Raw genomic sequence first — 17,496 nt, forward strand, 5'->3', positions numbered from 1 at the left:
ATCCTATCACTATCCTTTTCCCCTTTACACATGGAATTTCAATCCACAGTGATTCCAAGAAGTGTTTTGTTTCCTGAAGAATTTTCTATCTATTTGATTCAAGGCTCTCGTTAATATACAATGCTACCCCTCCACCAATTCGATCCACCCTATCACTACTATATAATTTGTACCCCGGTATGACAATGTCCCACTGTTTATCCTCCTTCAACCAGGTCTCAGAGATGTCCACTATATCTAATTTTTCATTTAGTGCAATATATTCCAACTCTCCCATCTTATTTCTTAGGCTTCTGGCATTCGCATATAGACATTTCAAAGTATGTTTGTTGTTCCTATTTACATCATGCTCAGTACTTGACAGTATTAATTTGCAATCTTTTGTCTGATTTTTATTTTTATTTAAGGGCACCTGATCTACTATGGTCTCTTTTGCGATCTCACTATCAGGATTCCCTATCTTCCCTGTTTTGGTGATATCTTTGAAAGATACCTTATCCTGAACCATGCGCTTTTGAGCGACTGTCAGCCTTCCCCCCATTTCTAGTTTAAAAGCTGCTCTATCTCCTTTTTAAATGCTGATGCCAGCAGCCTGGTCCCATCCTGGTTAAGGTGGAGCCCATCCTTTTGGAATAGGCTCCCCCTTCCCCAGAATGTTGCCCAGTTCCTAACAAATCTAAAACCCTCCTCCCTGCACCATCGTCTCATCCACGCATTGAGACTCCGGAGCTCTGCCTGTCTCTTGGGCCCTTTGCGTGGAACGGGTAGCATTTCAGAAAATGCTACCCTAGAGGATCTGGATTTGAGCTTTCTACCTAATAGCCTAAATTTGGCTTCCAGAACCTCTCTCCCACATTTTCCTATGTCATTGGTAACCCACATGTACCAAGACAGCCGGCTCCTCCCCAGCACTATCTAAAATCCTATATAGGTGACGCATGAGGTCCGCCACCTTCGCAACAGGCAGGCAAGTCACCAGGCGATCCTCATCGTCCACCAGCCACCCAGCTGTCTATATGCCTAATGACTGAATCAGCAACTACAACAGCTGTCCTAACCTTTCCCTCCTGGGCAGCACTTGGAGACATATCCTCGGTGCGAGAGGATAGTACATCCCCTAGTGGGCAGGTCCTGGCTACAAGAGTACTTTCTACTTCACCAGGGTGATGCTCTCCTTCTAGGAGATCTCCCTCCTCCAAGGTAGCACAGGGGCTACCAGACTGGAGGTGGGACTTCTCTACAACATCCCTGTAGGTGTCCTCTATATACCTCTCTGTCTCCCTCAGCTCCACCAAGTCTGCTACTCTAGCCTTAAGAGAACGGACACGTTCTCTGAGAGCTAGGAGCTCTTTGCATCGGGCACACACATATGACATCTCACCAACTGGGAGATAATCATACATGTGACACTCAGTGCAAAAGACTGGATAGCACCCCTCTCGCTGCTGGACTGCTGACTCCATCTTAGTGTTTTCGAGTTTTTCAATAATTTGAAACTTGCTACAGTATTAAGGATATTAGCCTAATATAAAAGCATCTTTTAGTTTATCCTACTATATAAATGAAGAGTGACCGACATGCCGCACATGCGCAGAACAGCACAGCTGTTGTGCGCATGTGCGGCACGTCACACAATGCTTCAGACCGACCCACACCCACCTCCTCTGCCCGCACCTTAAAAATGATCACAGCTGCTGAACACACCCACCTCCTGCTCCCGCCCATGTGCGGCAGGTCACACACCGCTGCCCCCGCCCCGCCGAGGTCGCTACCGCTCCCCTCCCTGAGGTCGCCGCTGGTCCCCCTCCACCCGGGCCCTCTCCGTTGAACTTACAGCGTTTCACCTCCAAAAGCGCAGCAGACAGCAGCAGATCGCCTCCCTTCGGCCTTCCTTCCCTCCCTGTGTCCCGCCCTCGCCGAAGTTACATCACACGAGGGCAGCACAGAGGGAGGGAAGGAAGCCCGAAGGGAGGTGAGCTGCCGCTGTCTGCTGCGCTTTCAGAGGTGAGGTGCTGTGAGTTCAATGGAGAGGGACGGCGGTGACCTCGGGGGGGGGGGGGGAGCGGTGGAGGCGACCTCGGGGGGAGAGGCGGTGGCGAACTCGGAGGGAGGGAGATGCTCTGGAACTGGGAGGGAGGGAAGGAAGGTGCCTGAAACTGGGTGGGTTGGAGGAAGGGAGGGAGGGCCCTGGAACTCGGAGGGAGGGAGGGGGGCCTGGAAATCGGAGGGAGGGGGGCCTGGAACTCAGAGGGAGGGAGGGTCTGGAACTAGGAAAGAGGGAGGGAGGGTCTGGAACTAGGAGAGAGGGAGGGGGGCCTGGAACTCGGAGGGAGGGAGGGTCTGGAACTAGGAGAGAGGGAGGGGGGCCTGGAACTCGGAGGGAGGGAGGGGGCCTGGAACTCGGAGGCTCTCTTTCTCTCATAATTCACTCTCTCTCTTTCACACAGACACACACACACTTTGTCTCTATGAACTCACTTTCACACTCTCTCTCTCTCTTTCACACAGACACACACACACACAGAGCGGCACAACAACGCCGGGAATGGATCCCAGGCACGTCGCTCACACACACCACACATACAGTGAACTCATTGAAGTTCAACAATACCGCACCATACCCCATATAGGTTACAGGAAGATGTATGGGAGCGGGGGGGAAGGCTACTCAAAAACGAGCCCTGCTTTGCTGCCTCAAACAACTGGCTAAGGAGCAAATGACCCTCCACTGTCACAGGGACTCCTAGCAGCTCTCTCTCAAACACACACACACACATACACACTGTCACTCACTCTGTACCCCCAACTTTTCCCCGCACCCTTTCAAGCACTACACATTACGTTCATCAAATTTTACATTATATGTCAGAAATAAAAAATATTGCCCGTTTCAATGGGCTTAACGGCTTGTATTGTATGATTTATTTAGTATTTCCTTCTTAGATGGTAATGAAACGTATTTAAAACTCTGTAAGAGCACGCCTTGCTTGTTACCCTAATTACAATAACTGACTATAAATGAAGAGTTGTCCTAGGGGTGGGTGGGAAGACTAATCTAGATCCTGCAGTGCCTGCTAGATTCTATCTGTTAATGCTGTGGTACAAAGTTTTTAAAACTAAGTGGAAAAGACTATGGAAATTAGTTGATAAAATTAGCTTTTTATATTTTTATTTTGCCTAGCACTAACCTACAATTCCTCCTTTAAACCCCAAGCTTTAAGTTCCCAAAGCACAAGCAAAATAGTGTTCACTTACCAGAGAAATGTCCTCTTCTCTCGGAACTTCTCAGAAAGAAAGTTCAGTGGGACCTTTCCTCTTTATATAGTTTTGAATCTAAGGGGCCTTTTTTAAACAGGCTCTTTGAAAGTGACTCAGCAACCTATGCAAGTATTCTACTTCCACACACCTTAATTAACACTTAATTGAGGTTGCTGGTGTGCTACCTCTCCAGAAGCCAAGGAACAGAAAATAACTGCCTTTTAGAACAAGAGTTTTTAGCTGTTTAGTTTCTACCTCTAGAAAAGGTTTCAGTTTAAACTATGGGGAAAGGGTTTGTACACTATGGCAGCTAGTTAATATTGCTTGCTTTTTTATATCTCTCTCTTTTTATTCCCCCCCTTAATACTAAACTAGGTCCTGATCTTTATTTACCATCATTTACTATAATATTATACAACACTTGACCACAATTCATGGGGTCTACAGTGGAATTTAAAAACCTGTGAAAACACAAGAACAGCAAATCAAAAAGTAGAGGAGAAAAAAAGGGAACTGTCTTACCTATGATATATTCTTGTCTGAAGTGAGGGAAAAAAATTACAAGACCCCAGAATATATATTTAAGAAAAAAGAATGGTCGCACTCAATGAGCAGTGAAGGAAATGCATCGTATTAGCCAAAAACATGGTTGTAGGGCGTTTTGTTTCTAAATCTTCTTTATTTTATGTTCACAGCTTAACCCCAAGGGAAAAGGCAGTAGAGGTCTGCTAAACACTGAAGGAGGAGGAGGAGGAGACAGCAGTAGTCCAGTAGGGAAGGGCAATAGAGGCAGTAACTCAACATCTGGGAAGTTAAAGACATTTTTGCTCTACATTAGAGGCTAGATTCTATATATGGTGCCCAAAAAATCAGCATTGAAAGAAGTGCTATTCTATAAGTCAGGCTTAAAGTTAGGTGCGGTTTACAGAATAGTACTTATACCCGGGAATCGCACCTAACTTTAGGTGCGGCCAAATGTACGCACCTACATTAGACACATATCCCCATTATTCTATAACAACATGCCCCCATGCCCATGAGCCTCCCATTTCCGCTCCCCTTTTTTCAGATCAAGCGTAAATTTTAGGTGCGGATCAAACACCTAAATTTACATGCATAAATGCCAAATATAATTAGTGCCAATAATTGCTTGATAAAAAGCCAATTAGCTTGTTATTCAATTGTGCGCACATGCACGTGTAATTTTTTGGCGATCTTTATTGAATTAGGGGTTATATGATGGTGTCGTTTTATTCTGAGCCATTTTGTAAAAAGGTCAATAAAATAAAACAAAGTGTACTGATCCATTCTGCATGATTTAAGACCCACAGCAAGAGACATCTGTGGCAATTAATCATTTCATTGTTAAGGAGGGTGTCATCTCTGGCCCATCACTGTGTTCTCTATGTGCATGTGAACCCAGAAGCCTGTGTGGTAACAGAGCAAGTCGTACAACGAGAAGTCATCTTGACTACAACACTGAAGGAACAAGCAGACAGGAGGCTATCAAGGCAAATCTGAAAACGGAGAACAGTGCTTTTGCGTGAACTTAAGAGACTAAATAGAATCAGACAGGCGGTTCAAATGAAAAGACAAATCGCTTCTTCTTTTTTTCTCCTCGCTGTACTAAATGTCAGGGTGGCATAAATCATTGTAACATTTCATTACAAGTTCCTGGTAAGTAAATGATCGTTTAACCCAAGACTTTGCGTTAACGTGATGGAATCTGTCATGTCTCCTTGCCCTCTTCCAGGTTACTTCTTGCTGATGAATCCATGAGGGCCCAGGACATAATGAATTCCGATGCATGCACCGTGTGCTCACAGGGACCCTGCACATCACCAAAGATTTCTGAAATCCTGCCAAAGGCTCTGCATGGTCAAGAAATAAAGCAACTGTCTCTAAACCATTCCCAAATCTGGATTAGTAAAATGAGGAAAAAAGACAGGGCATTGGGGCTCAGCTTCTCTCCTCTCGTGCATGGATGCTTCTAAGTACATCCACCAACTATTTTAGAAATAGCAGAATTAGTAACACTTGACTTCTGGCAAGGATGCACCATCCCACCCGAGCAGAAGAAGTGGAGCCACAGAGATGATACAGCTCAGAGTTGTAAGGCTTATAAAATATCCAATCTCTGTCATCCTCATGGCCTCTGATACACAGTAACAGTACAAAATATAGACAGAGTAAATCAGCACCATGGACAGCTCTCTGTATTCTATGGTTTACAACAAGGTTTCTTAAACTTTCCTGGTTCCTTCCAACACCTCTTTACCTGATCCTTACACCCCTTCCTAAAGCATTTGCCAACCAGTGACTACTGACCGCTACCATACGCTACTAACTTAGCTGTTAATAATGCTAACTGCTAACATTTCCAGCCTGAGCAATTTACCCAGTTATTAAATTACCTCAGTAAATTCCTTTGAAAACTGTCCTAATAAATGCCATCACTCTGTCTAGAAAGTTTCACTAAATTGTCTCTGATTTTAACACCCTTCTCCACACCCCATTTGACCTCTTCTCATACCTCTTGGGGGTACGGTCACCACTGTTAACAACCCCTGGTTTACACATACATTCTTCCAGGCAAATTGGTCTGACACAGTATGGCTATTCTTCTGTTCTTATGAGGACGGGGGGGTGGGGAAGGGAAGATAATATTTTAACCACCTTGACCCCTTTAAGATGGCTTCGAGAAACATCAAGCCATATATTATCTTTGAGTTGGGGTTATTTTTCCATGAATAAAACTCTGCAAGCTTTGTTCAATTTGCATAATAATGACCTAATTTGCATGCATTTTCATTCTTACATCTCATTATTATACAGCCTACGACTTACACTAACATGCATTATGGGGGAAAAAATTGCACAATTTTGCTATTTAACGTGTATCCAGGGGCAAAAATCTTGTGTTATTTTCTCAATGTACATTAGTAACTATCCCCCTAAATCTTGAACTATTTATTGTATTTATTTTAAGGTTCAGAGTTTCTACATCTCAGAACTGGAATTTCCACCTACTGTCTGTTTTTTTTATAAATTAGTGCACTGACAGTTCTGAAACAATGTGCTCAAATATTCTTTCCATCTATGGTGTCAACAAACTTGGAGGTTTGCCAGCCTGTCAAAGGCATAAAAACTTCATCATCAGGACACCTCAGAGTTTCACCTCACTTGTCACAATTTCAAGTGCTTTAATTATACAAACTTCAAGGATTTGCCTTCACGGAAGACAGCAGCCAAAACCTGAAATGTGTGTAATTAAAGGTCTGGGTTTCAAACTACTTCACAGTTACATCAATTAACTAGAGCAGGGGAGGGGAGGTGTTTCCCATGATTCTGCTCAAATACTGTCACTTTTTTACCTTACTCATGGATTTGTTTTATCTCATTTATCCAAACATACAAACACACACATATATTTATTTATTTATTACATTTGTATCCCACATTTTCCCGCATAGCAGTAGGCTCAATGTGGCTTACAGGTTCCGGAGAGGAGAGTACCAACTCCAGGAATATATACAGAGTGGAAAATAGAGTAACAGTAGGTGCAAGGAAGCTGATAAGGTTCCGGAAAAGAGAATACAACTCTGGGACGAATATATAGTAGCATATAGAGAGAAGTAATCCCAATGAGGCTGATAAGTCTCCGGGGATGGGACTACAGCTTCTAGTGAGCAATGCAGAGTAGAATAAGGGTATAAGTACACTTAATTATAACTGGAGTGGTAAAATTTGTACAGTTTGAAGTAATAGGATTATGTGGAAGGGGTATTGTTCATTTCTTAGTACGATAGATGTGATGCATTGTTCATGAATTAGTTCGGGTCTGCTGGGTAGGCTTTCCGGAAGAGGTGAGTCTTGAGGTCTTTTCAGAATTTTAGATGGGTATTCACAGTTCTAATGTTTCTAGGTAAAGCGTTCCAGAGCTGCGTGCAAATGTAGGAAAAGCTGGATGCATATATATATATATATATACACCTATACACACACACAGTAGTAAAAGAGGCCCGTTTCCAACAGAAATGAAACAGGCGCTAGCAAGGTTCCAGGGCCCCCTCCCTACCTCCCTCCCTCTCTCTCTCTCCCCTCCGAGTTCCATGCCCCCTACCTGCCTTCCTCCATCCCTCCGAGTTCCAGGACCCTCTACCTGCCTCCCTCCCTGTCATCCAAGTTCCAGGATCCCCCTCCCCTTCAAGTTCCAGGACCAGCCCTCCCCTTCCAGTTCCAGGCCACCCCTCTGGGTCGAGTTCCAGAACCCCCCTCCTCCAGTTCCAGGACCCTCCCTTCCCGTTCCAGTTCCCCCTCCCTCCCTCCTTCTCTTCCCCTGCCCTCTGAGTTCCATGCACCCCCCGCACCTCCCTCCCTCTCTCTCTGTGGCCTCCGAGTGGAAGCAGGATGTGAGCGGCTTCCCCTCCCATTCGTAAGTGCCGGCTGTTCTTTAAAACCTTTTACCTCCTGGTCCGCCGGCAACAGTGAAGTCGAGCAGGCACGGCACGGCGCTTCAGACTGCCTTTGCTTCTGTTTCAGCTGTGCCTCTGGTCCCGCCCTCATTTCCTGTTTGTGGAATGAGGGCCTGCTCGACTTCACTGTTGCCAGCGCACCAAGAGGTAAAAAGTTTTAAAGAACAGCCGGCACTTACGAATGGGAGGGGCAGCCGCATACGTCCTGCTTCCACTCGGAGGCCACAGACAGAGAGGAAGGGAGGCGCGGGGCGGTGAAACTCGGTGGAGAGGGGGGGCATGGAACTCGGAATTGGAGTGGAACTCGGGAGGGAGGTAGGAGGGCATGGAACTCGGGGCGGTGGAACTCGGAGAGGGGGAGTGGAAGGAGGGAGGGAGGGAGGTAGGGGGGTCATGGAACTCGGAGGGGAGGGGGCTGGAACTCGGGGGGGGGGGGGGGATTCTGTAGTTATCTCCGGTGGCTGGTGCTGGCTTCCCTTCCCACTGGTCCGCCCTGTGATGTCATCCCCAGGGCGGACCAATGGGAAGTGTGTTACGAACCCAGGCATCCAGACGGAGGTGCAAATTATTACATAGAGGATATATATATATTTTTTAGAACAATTTTTAGCACTATGGATAGCTCCCTGTCTATGTGGAAGGGGGGGATTCTGTATCCTTAAAGATACAAGGGCTTAGACTCAGATTCATGCACCGAAGCTCAGCACACAGTTTCCTAAAAGGGCCGACCCAACCATTAGGAAAGGCTAGACATGCACCTAGGGCAGCAAAGAGCAGCTGCAATCAAAGCAAACCAAGAGATCCTAACAGCCACAAACTCTGAAGGAATCATAAACGCATGTTTTCACCTGCATGAAGGATGGGCAATTTTCAAACAGCCCACCTGAGGGAATTACTTTTTTGTGTGTGCTCGATATACACACGTGAAGTTTCATTTTTCAAAGCATGATGTCTTGTGGGGACGGTGGAGGTGCAGAATTAGGAGACCCAAAGCTAATGGAGGGAGGGCATAAAGCCAAAGGTTCACCTATGGCCCCCAATACTCTAATTCTCCTAATGTTCACCCACGTTGTAAACAAATAGCATGTCAATTACTGCTACATTAAACAGTGTGTTCTGTCAGGGAACAGCCCTCCAGTATATGCAACTATTTCAAAATGAGCAAAATATTTCCCAACCTGTTGGTACATGAGCAGGGACTGACTCACAAACTGACAGAAAGACAAAAATCAAACTGCCTGACTCCCGTCCCCAATGTCTACCCAAAGAACTGCCCAATTGGCTGAGAGGGGCCCAAACCTCCTAATGACTCCCTTATCTCTCCCCATGACACTCCAAACATCTTTCCCCAGCCTCTCTGGACTCTTCCCCATAACCCCCCCCCCCCCATAAATATCCCTGGTGGCCCATAAACCCTTGCAGCTACCCCCTTCCCACTAAAAATAGGGTGGGGACCCGAGCAGGCCTCCTAATGCCCCCGCAGACTGCCCTGCTCTATGCCCCTCCAATGATGAAAGGTAGAAGCAATACCCACCTTGAAAATGGCAGACAAGAGACCCCATGTGGTGCATGCTGGGAAGAACTGGGTGGGGGTCACTGCCTGAATTCTAGGGCAGTTTTTTTTTTTACATTGGAAACAATTTATTCATTCAAGCATTTTACATGCCTTTGCTTGCCCACTGTTCTCGTCTTTAGAGCAGCAGTTTTACTCAATTTCCTCATTGGAAAATCTCGAGTAAAGCACCGCGATAAAGCATAGCGCAGTTTACTACATCAACCCCTTAGTCACGCTAAAAACACTACTGCTCGACAATGCACGTACTCTCAGACACGTTGAGAGATGACATTCTTAGGGGCATGGGTAAGCAGAGAAAAAGTACAAGTCGACACTGGGTTTTCCGATATGCATGTGTGTTTTTAAAGTGAAAGCGTGCATGTGTGTTGGATTTTAGAACTGGTGCTCAGACCACAAGTAAACCGTAGGAAGACACTTTATTCAAATGTAGAGAGTTTGAAAAATTTCCCCTTTGGTTTCACTATAAGTAGAAGTAATGCTTCCAAAGCACTGGTATTTGTGGAAGCTCTGGACCCCGGACATGTGAATGACAATGTGATGGCTGTATTTTTATCAGGGTCAATGTACGATTCTCTGTGTTTTGCTGAAAATAGCTCAATCCATGCTCAGCTTGCATGTCTGGAATCAGCAGGAATCGCTAATGAGATATCAAGTTTGATCAACGACACCTCTTTCTTTCCTCAGTATTAATGTTTGGCACGAAACAGCATGGTTTCCAGACTAGAAAGAAAGGCTTCTCTATTCAGCCTTCTTTCTATCTTGTACAGCAGCTGATCTTACTCCTTCATGGTGTATAAAATGAAAAACACTGAACACAGGAGTATGCTTAGGGTCAGCAGCTTTTGTCACTTAGTGAAGCCACAAAGGCAGCAGGTGAATTTCAGAACAGCCTTGTTACACTTTAATATTAACTGTAAAACACTGGCTCCTGCAGGAGAGTCACACCAGGGTCCTACGCCTTTGGTTCAGTATCACTAGTTTATAACGTAGCAGAGTTTTCGGACAGAAAAAGGAGACACTTGTATGGGATTTACGTTACAAGACGTATGAGGAGAGACTTGCTGACCTGAACATGTATACCCTGGAGGAAAGGAGAAACAGGGGTGATATGATACAGACGTTCAAATACTTGAAAGGTATAAATCCGCAAATGAACCTTTTCCGGAGAGGGGAAGGAGGTGGAACGAGAGGACATGAAAGGAGATTGAAGGGGGGCAGACTCAGGAAAAATGTCAGGAAGTATTTTTTCACGGAGAGAGTGGTGGATACTTGGAATGCCCTCCCGAGGGAGGTGGTGGAGATGAAAATGGTAACGGAATTCAAACATGCGTGGGATAAACATAAAGGAATCCTGTTCAGAAGAAAGGGATCCTCAGAAGCTTAGCCGAGATTGGGTGGCAGTATAGCACTGCGTAAGTCTGGTAGCACTTTGGAAATGTTGAGTAGTAGTAGTAGTAGTAGTAGAGCTGGTGGGGGGAGGCGGGGCTGGTGGTTGGGAGGCGGGGCTAGTGCTGGGCAGACTTATACAGTCTATGCCCTGACAATGGCAGATACAAATCAAGGTAAGGTATACACAAAACGTAGCACATATGAGTTTATCTTGTTGGGCAGACTGGATGGACCGTGCAGGTCTTTTTCTGCCGTCATCTATTATGTTACTATGTCAGCCAGATGTCAGCATATATACAGTTCACCCATCTCTAACTGGGAATTTGGTGCATTATTGTAAATGAACATAAAAATTCAACCTACTATATTTCACGTATAATAAGACTGGAAAGGCATATTCTACGATTCTTTACATGCCCCTTATCACCTCCAGTGCCAACTCAATCCCTCACACACACCCTTTCCTTCTCATTCTCTCTCACACTTGCACATATAGCCAATCCTCTCTCTTGTTCCCAGCTCCTCCTAACAACCCCATCCACTCCTCTTGTTATTGCCCAAGTTATTCCTAACCCCCACTCATTCCAAATACCCACCTTGTGCCAATCATCCACTGCTGCCCTGATCAATCTTCCTCTGCTATGTCTCAGATGACTCCTCCACAGAGTCCAAGCCCGTGGCCAGTATTCTCAGTGGAGGAGGGTAGTTAGTGGGGTCCCGCAGGGGTCTGTGCTGGGTCCGTTGCTTTTTAATGTATTTATAAATGACCTAGAGATGGGAATAACTAGTGAGGTAATTAAATTCGCCGATGACACAAAATTATTCAGGGTCGTCAAGTCGCAGGAGGAATGTGAACGATTACAGGAGGACCTTGCGAGACTGGGAGAATGGGCGTGCAAGTGGCAGATGAAGTTCAATGTTGACAAGTGCAAAGTGATGCATGTGGGTAAGAGGAACCCGAATTATAGCTACGTCTTGCAAGGTTCCGCGTTAGGAGTTACGGATCAAGAAAGGGATCTGGGTGTCGTCGTCGATGATACGCTGAAACCTTCTGCTCAGTGTGCTGCTGCGGCTAGGAAAGCGAATAGAATGTTGGGTGTTATTAGGAAGGGTATGGAGTCCAGGTGTGCGGATGTTATAATGCCGTTGTATCGCTCCATGGTACGACCGCACCTGGAGTATTGTGTTCAGTACTGGTCTCCGTATCTCAAAAAAGATATAGTAGAATTGGAAAAGGTACAGCGAAGGGCGACGAAAATGATAGTGGGGATGGGACGACTTTCCTATGAAGAGAGGCTGAGAAGGCTAGGGCTTTTCAGCTTGGAGAAGAGACGGCTGAGGGGAGATATGATAGAAGTGTATAAAATAATGAGTGGAATGGATCGGGTGGATGTGAAGCGACTGTTCACGCTATCCAAAAATACTAGGACTAGAGGGCATGAGTTGAAGCTACAGTGTGGTAAATTTAAAACGAATCGGAGAAAATTTTTCTTCACCCAACGTGTAATTAGACTCTGGAATTCGTTGCCGGGGAACGTGGTTCGGGCGGTTAGCTTGACGGAGTTTAAAAAGGGGTTAGATAGATTCCTAAAGGACAAGTCCATAGACCGCTATTAAATGGACTTGGAAAAATTCCGCATTTTTAGGTATAACTTGTCTGGAATGTTTTTACGTTTGGAGAGCGTGCCAGGTGCCCTTGACCTGGATTGGCCACTGTCGGTGACAGGATGCTGGGCTAGATGGACCTTTGGTCTTTCCCAGTATGGCACTACTTATGTACTTATGTACTGCTATTCCTGATCTGGGCCAGCAGGAGATGTAAGAAAGCATCAGCCTCTTCCTCCTTCTCCTATGCAGAGCCTGAGAAGTGATTTGAACTGTTATCGGACCCCATTCTGCCACACAGCTTAAACCAGCAACAGGCGGTAGAAGGATGATGACATGGCCCTAGGCACTGCCATGCCTCCCCTCTTTGTGCCAGCCAAGATCAGAGGCAGCAAGGGAGGTATGAGCTGGAAGGAGTCAGCAGGAGAAGGATGTGAGGCAGGCAGGACATAGTTTTCTTTATTTCTCTGCGTTGGTTGGGTCATTTGCCAAGTGTGCAATTTAATTATTGCTTTTGTTTCACACTGAATAAAGTTGCTAATCATTTCTTTGAGAGTGATGTCATTGGCGCGTCTATATATTTTAACTTACATGCATCAGCGTTTGCTTGAGTGACCAGCGCCATGAATGCATTTTGAAATGAAAGTAAGACATGTTGCATCTGTACACAAGTACGTAACTACAAATGTGTTGCCACACTGGGACAGACCAAAGGTCCATCAAGCCCAATATCCTGTTTTTAATGGTGGCCAATCCAGGTTACAAGTATCTGGCAAGATCCCAAAACAGTAAAACAGATTTTATGCTGCTTATTCTAGAAATAAGCAGTAGATTTTCCCCAAGTCCATCTTAATAGTGTTGGACAACCAGTGCTGCTTCATCTTAGCAGTCGCCCTTTTCTTACATGATTTAGAGGCTCATTTTTAAAGCAACTAGACTTACAAAGGTACATACTTTTAGATTGTAAGCTCCTTGAGCAGGGTCTGTCCTTCCATGTTAAATTGTACAGCGCTGCGTAACCCTAGTAGCGCTTTAGAAATGTTAAGTAGTAGTAGTAGTAATAATGGCTTATTGACTTCTTTTTTAAAACCCTACTAAGCAAACTACTTTTACCACATTCTCTGGCAACAAATTCCAGAGTTTAATTACAAGTTGAGTGAAGAAATATTTTCTCTGATTTGTTTTAAATTTACTACTTAACATCTTCATTGTGTGCCCCATAGTCCTAGTATTTCTGGAATGAGTAAACAAGCAATTCACATCCACCCATTCCACTCATTTTATAGATTTCTAACAAATCTCCCCTCAGCCGTTTTTTCTCTAAGCTGAAGAGCCCTAGCCATTTTAGCCTTTCCTTGTAGGGAAGTCATCCCATCCCCTTTATAACTTTCGTCGCCCTTCCCTGTACCTTTTCTAATTCCACTGTATCTTTTTTTGAGATGTGGTGACCAGAAGCCGCCGCTGCACACTGAACAGAGGGTTTCAAAGTATCATCAACAATGGCACACAGATCCTTTTCCTGGTCGGTGACTCCTAATGTGGAGCCTTGCATCATGCAGCTATAGTTAAGGTTCCTCCTTCCCACATGCATCACTTTGCACTTGTTCACATGAAACGTCATCTGCCATTTGGATGCTCTGTGTCCCAATCTCGTAAGGTCCTCTTGCAATTTTTCACAATCCTCTTGCGACGTAACAACTTTTAATAACTTTATGTCATCAAATTTAATTACCTCACTAGTTATTTCCCATTTGCAGCGGTTCCAGCACAGACCCCTGCGGAACCCCACTATCTACTTTTCTCCATTGAGAATACTGACCATTTAACCCTACTCTCTGTTTTCTATCTTCTAACCAGTTTTTAATCCATGACTCTAATTTCCTCTGGAGTCTTTCATGAGGTAGTTTGTCAAATGCCTTTTGAAAATCCAGATACACAGTATCGACCGGCTCACCTTTATCCACGTTTGTTCACCCCTTCAAAGAAATGTAGTAGATTGGTGAGGCAAGATTTCCCGTTACTAAATCCATGTTGGCTTTGTCTCGTTTATCCATGCTTACGTATATGCTCTGTAATTTTGTTCTTTATAATAATCTCTACCATTTAATTTCAGACTCAGTGGTCTATAATTTCCAAGATCACCTCTAGAACCCTTTAAAAACTGGCATTACATTGGCCATCCTCCAATCTTCCGGTGCCATGCTCGATTATAAAGATAAGTTAGATATTACTAACAATAGTTTTGCAAGTTCATTTTTCAATTCAGACTCTGGGATGTATACTATCCAGTCCAGGTGATTTGCTACTCTTCAATTTATCAAATTGCCCCATTATATCTTCTAGGTTTACAGAGATTTGAATCAGTTTCTCTGACTCATCAGTACTGAATTCCATTTCTGGCATTGGTATCTCTCCTACAACTTCCTTGGTGAAGACCGAAGCAAAGAATTAATTTATGGGTCCATTTACCAAGTAGCAGGAATAAGGGCCCTGCGCTAGTGGTGGGAGCCAGTTTTCCTGTGCACCAGGGCCCTTTTTAATGCAGAAGGTAAAAAGCATTCAGACAAACATGGCCATGTGGTAAGAGAACACTTACCATGTGGACATGCGGAGGGGAGCCCTTACCGCCACCCATTAAGATGGCAATAAGGGCTCCTATGGTAACCCTGCAGTAACCAGGCAGCGCATGAGGATGCTCAATTATCACCTGGTTACCACCGTGGAAGCCATTTCCAGGGGGTTTCTTTTTCCCCTGGCAAATGGCGTGGAGGAGTAGCCTAGTGGTTAGGGTGGTGGACTTTGGTCCTGGGGAACTGAGGAACTGAGTTCGATTCCCAGCACAGGCAGCTCCTTGTGACTCTGGGCAAGTCACTTAACCCTCCATTGCCCCATGTAAGCCGCACTGAGCCTGCCATGAGTGGGAAAGCGCGGGGTACAAATGTAACAAAAATAAAATAGATACTATTGGAGATTCTACATGGAATGTTGCTACTCTTTCAGATTCTACATGGAATGTTGCTATTCCACTAGCAACATTCCATGTAGAAGGCTGCGCAGGCTTCTGTTTCTGTGAGTCTGACGTCCTGCACTCACAGAAGCAGAAGCCTGCGCGGCCACATTGGTGATCTGAAGGGCCGACTTCTACATGGAATGTTGCTAGTGGAATAGCAACATTCCATGTAGAATCTCAAATAGTAGCAACAGTGGAGGAGTGGCCTAGTGGTTAGGGTGGTGGACTCTGGTCCTGGGGAACTGAGTTTGATTCCCACTTCAGGCACAGGCAGCTCCTTGTGACTCTGGGCAAGTCACTTAACCCTCCATTGCCCCATGTAAGCCGCATTGAGCCTGCCATGAGTGGGAAAGCGCAGGGTACAAATGTAACAAAAATAAAATAGATACTATTGGAGATTCTACATGGAATGTTGCTACTATTGGAGATTCTACATGGAATGTTAATGTTGCTATTCCACTAGCAACATTCTATGTAGAAGCCTGCCCTTGCAGATCAGCTGCGCAGGCTTCTGTTTCTGTGAGTCTGACGTCCTGCACGTACGTGCAGGACGTCAGACTCACAGAAACAGAAGCCTGCGCAGCAAGGGCAGGCTTCTACATGGAATGTTGCTAGTGGAGGAGTAGCCTAGTGGTTAGTGCAACAGACTTTGATCCTGGGGAACTGAGGAACTGAGTTTGATTCCCACTTCAGGCACAGGCAGCTCCTTGTGACTCTGGGCAAGTCACTTAACCCTCCATTGCCCCATGTAAGCCACACTGAGCCTGCCATGAGTGGGAAAGCGTAGGGTACAAATGTAACAAAAACAAAAAAAAATTTAGCATTGGGCTTACTGACACTTTGTAAAAGACTTCCTAAATCTCTCCACTATGGACTTATCTTCCCTGAGTGCCCCTTTTACCCCTGTGTCATCTAGCAGTCCAACTGATTCTTTTGCCACCTTCTTGCTTCTAATATACCTAAAAAAAACAAAAGTTTTTACTATATGTTTTTGCCTCCAATGCAATCTTCATTTCAAAGTCAACTTCATTTCCCTGCCTTGTTTTCAAATGCGGGTTGTACGGAGAAAATGTGCATGATCACATTCCACTCTGCTCCAGACTCTGAATTTCAATTTATTTATTTATTTATTTGTTGCAATTGTATCCCACATTTTCCCACCCATTTGCAGGCTCAATGCGGCTTACATTGCTTTGTCATGGCTATCGCCATTCCAGAGTAGAAGATACAATTGTAAATTACATAAAGAACAAGGGTGACGTGGTGTAATTAAACAATCAGATAATTAAGAGAACATATTAGGAATAACAGATAAAGCGATAATGAGTTAAAGTTCATATGATGGATCGTTGTGGTATGCTCTGTTGAAGAGGTAAGTCTTCAGTGATTTCCGAAAGTTGATTAGGTCATGCATTTTTTTCACGTCAAGTGGTAATGCATTCCAAAGCTGCATGCCTATGTAGGAAAAGCTGGATGCATAAGTTAATTTGTATTTTAGACCTTTACAACTGGGGAAGTGAAGATTCAGGAATGTGTGTGATGATATTTTAGTGTTCATGGGTGGCAGGTCTATGAGATTTGACATGTAGATCGGGGCATCTCCGTAAATGATTTTATGAACCAGAGTGCAAACCTTGAAAGTAATACGTTCTTTGAGTGGGAGCCAGTGTAGTGGGTTTCGGTTGGGTTTTGGAGGGCTCACATTTACCACCACAAATGTAACGGGGGGGATGGGCCTGGGTCCACCTGCCTGAAGTGCACTGCAGTACCCACTAAAAACTGCTCCAGAGACCTACATACTGCTGTCATGGAGCTAGGTATGACATTTGAGGCTGGCATAGGGGCTGGAAAAAAATGTTTTCAATTTTTTTTTTTTTTTGGGGTGAGAGGGGGTTGGTGACCACTAGGGAAGTAATGGGAGGTCATCCCCGATTCCCTCCGGTAGTCATCTGGTCAGTTCGGGCACCTTTTCAAGGCTTGGTCGTGAAAAAAAGGGACCAAGTCGGCCAAATGCTCGTCAGGAACGCCCTTCTTTTTTCCATTATCGGCCGAAGACGCCCAGCTCTTAACCACGCCCCGTACCACCTTCGGTACGCTGCCAACACGCCCCCGGGAACTTTGGTCATCCCCGCAACAGAAAGCAGTTCAGGACGCCCAAAATCGGCTTTCGATTATGCTGATTT

At 45.1% G+C, this 17,496-nt stretch overlaps 1 protein-coding gene across 1 annotated transcript in view; it reads right to left on the reverse strand.

Annotated features, from left to right (window-relative positions):
* Nucleotides 1–17,496, reverse strand: part of ATRNL1 (attractin like 1) — a 1,590,902-nt gene that overhangs the window by 1,017,417 nt on the left and 555,989 nt on the right.

Source organism: Microcaecilia unicolor, chromosome 5 (assembly GCF_901765095.1).
Source record: "Microcaecilia unicolor chromosome 5, aMicUni1.1, whole genome shotgun sequence".
Lineage (NCBI taxonomy): Eukaryota > Metazoa > Chordata > Amphibia > Gymnophiona > Siphonopidae > Microcaecilia > Microcaecilia unicolor.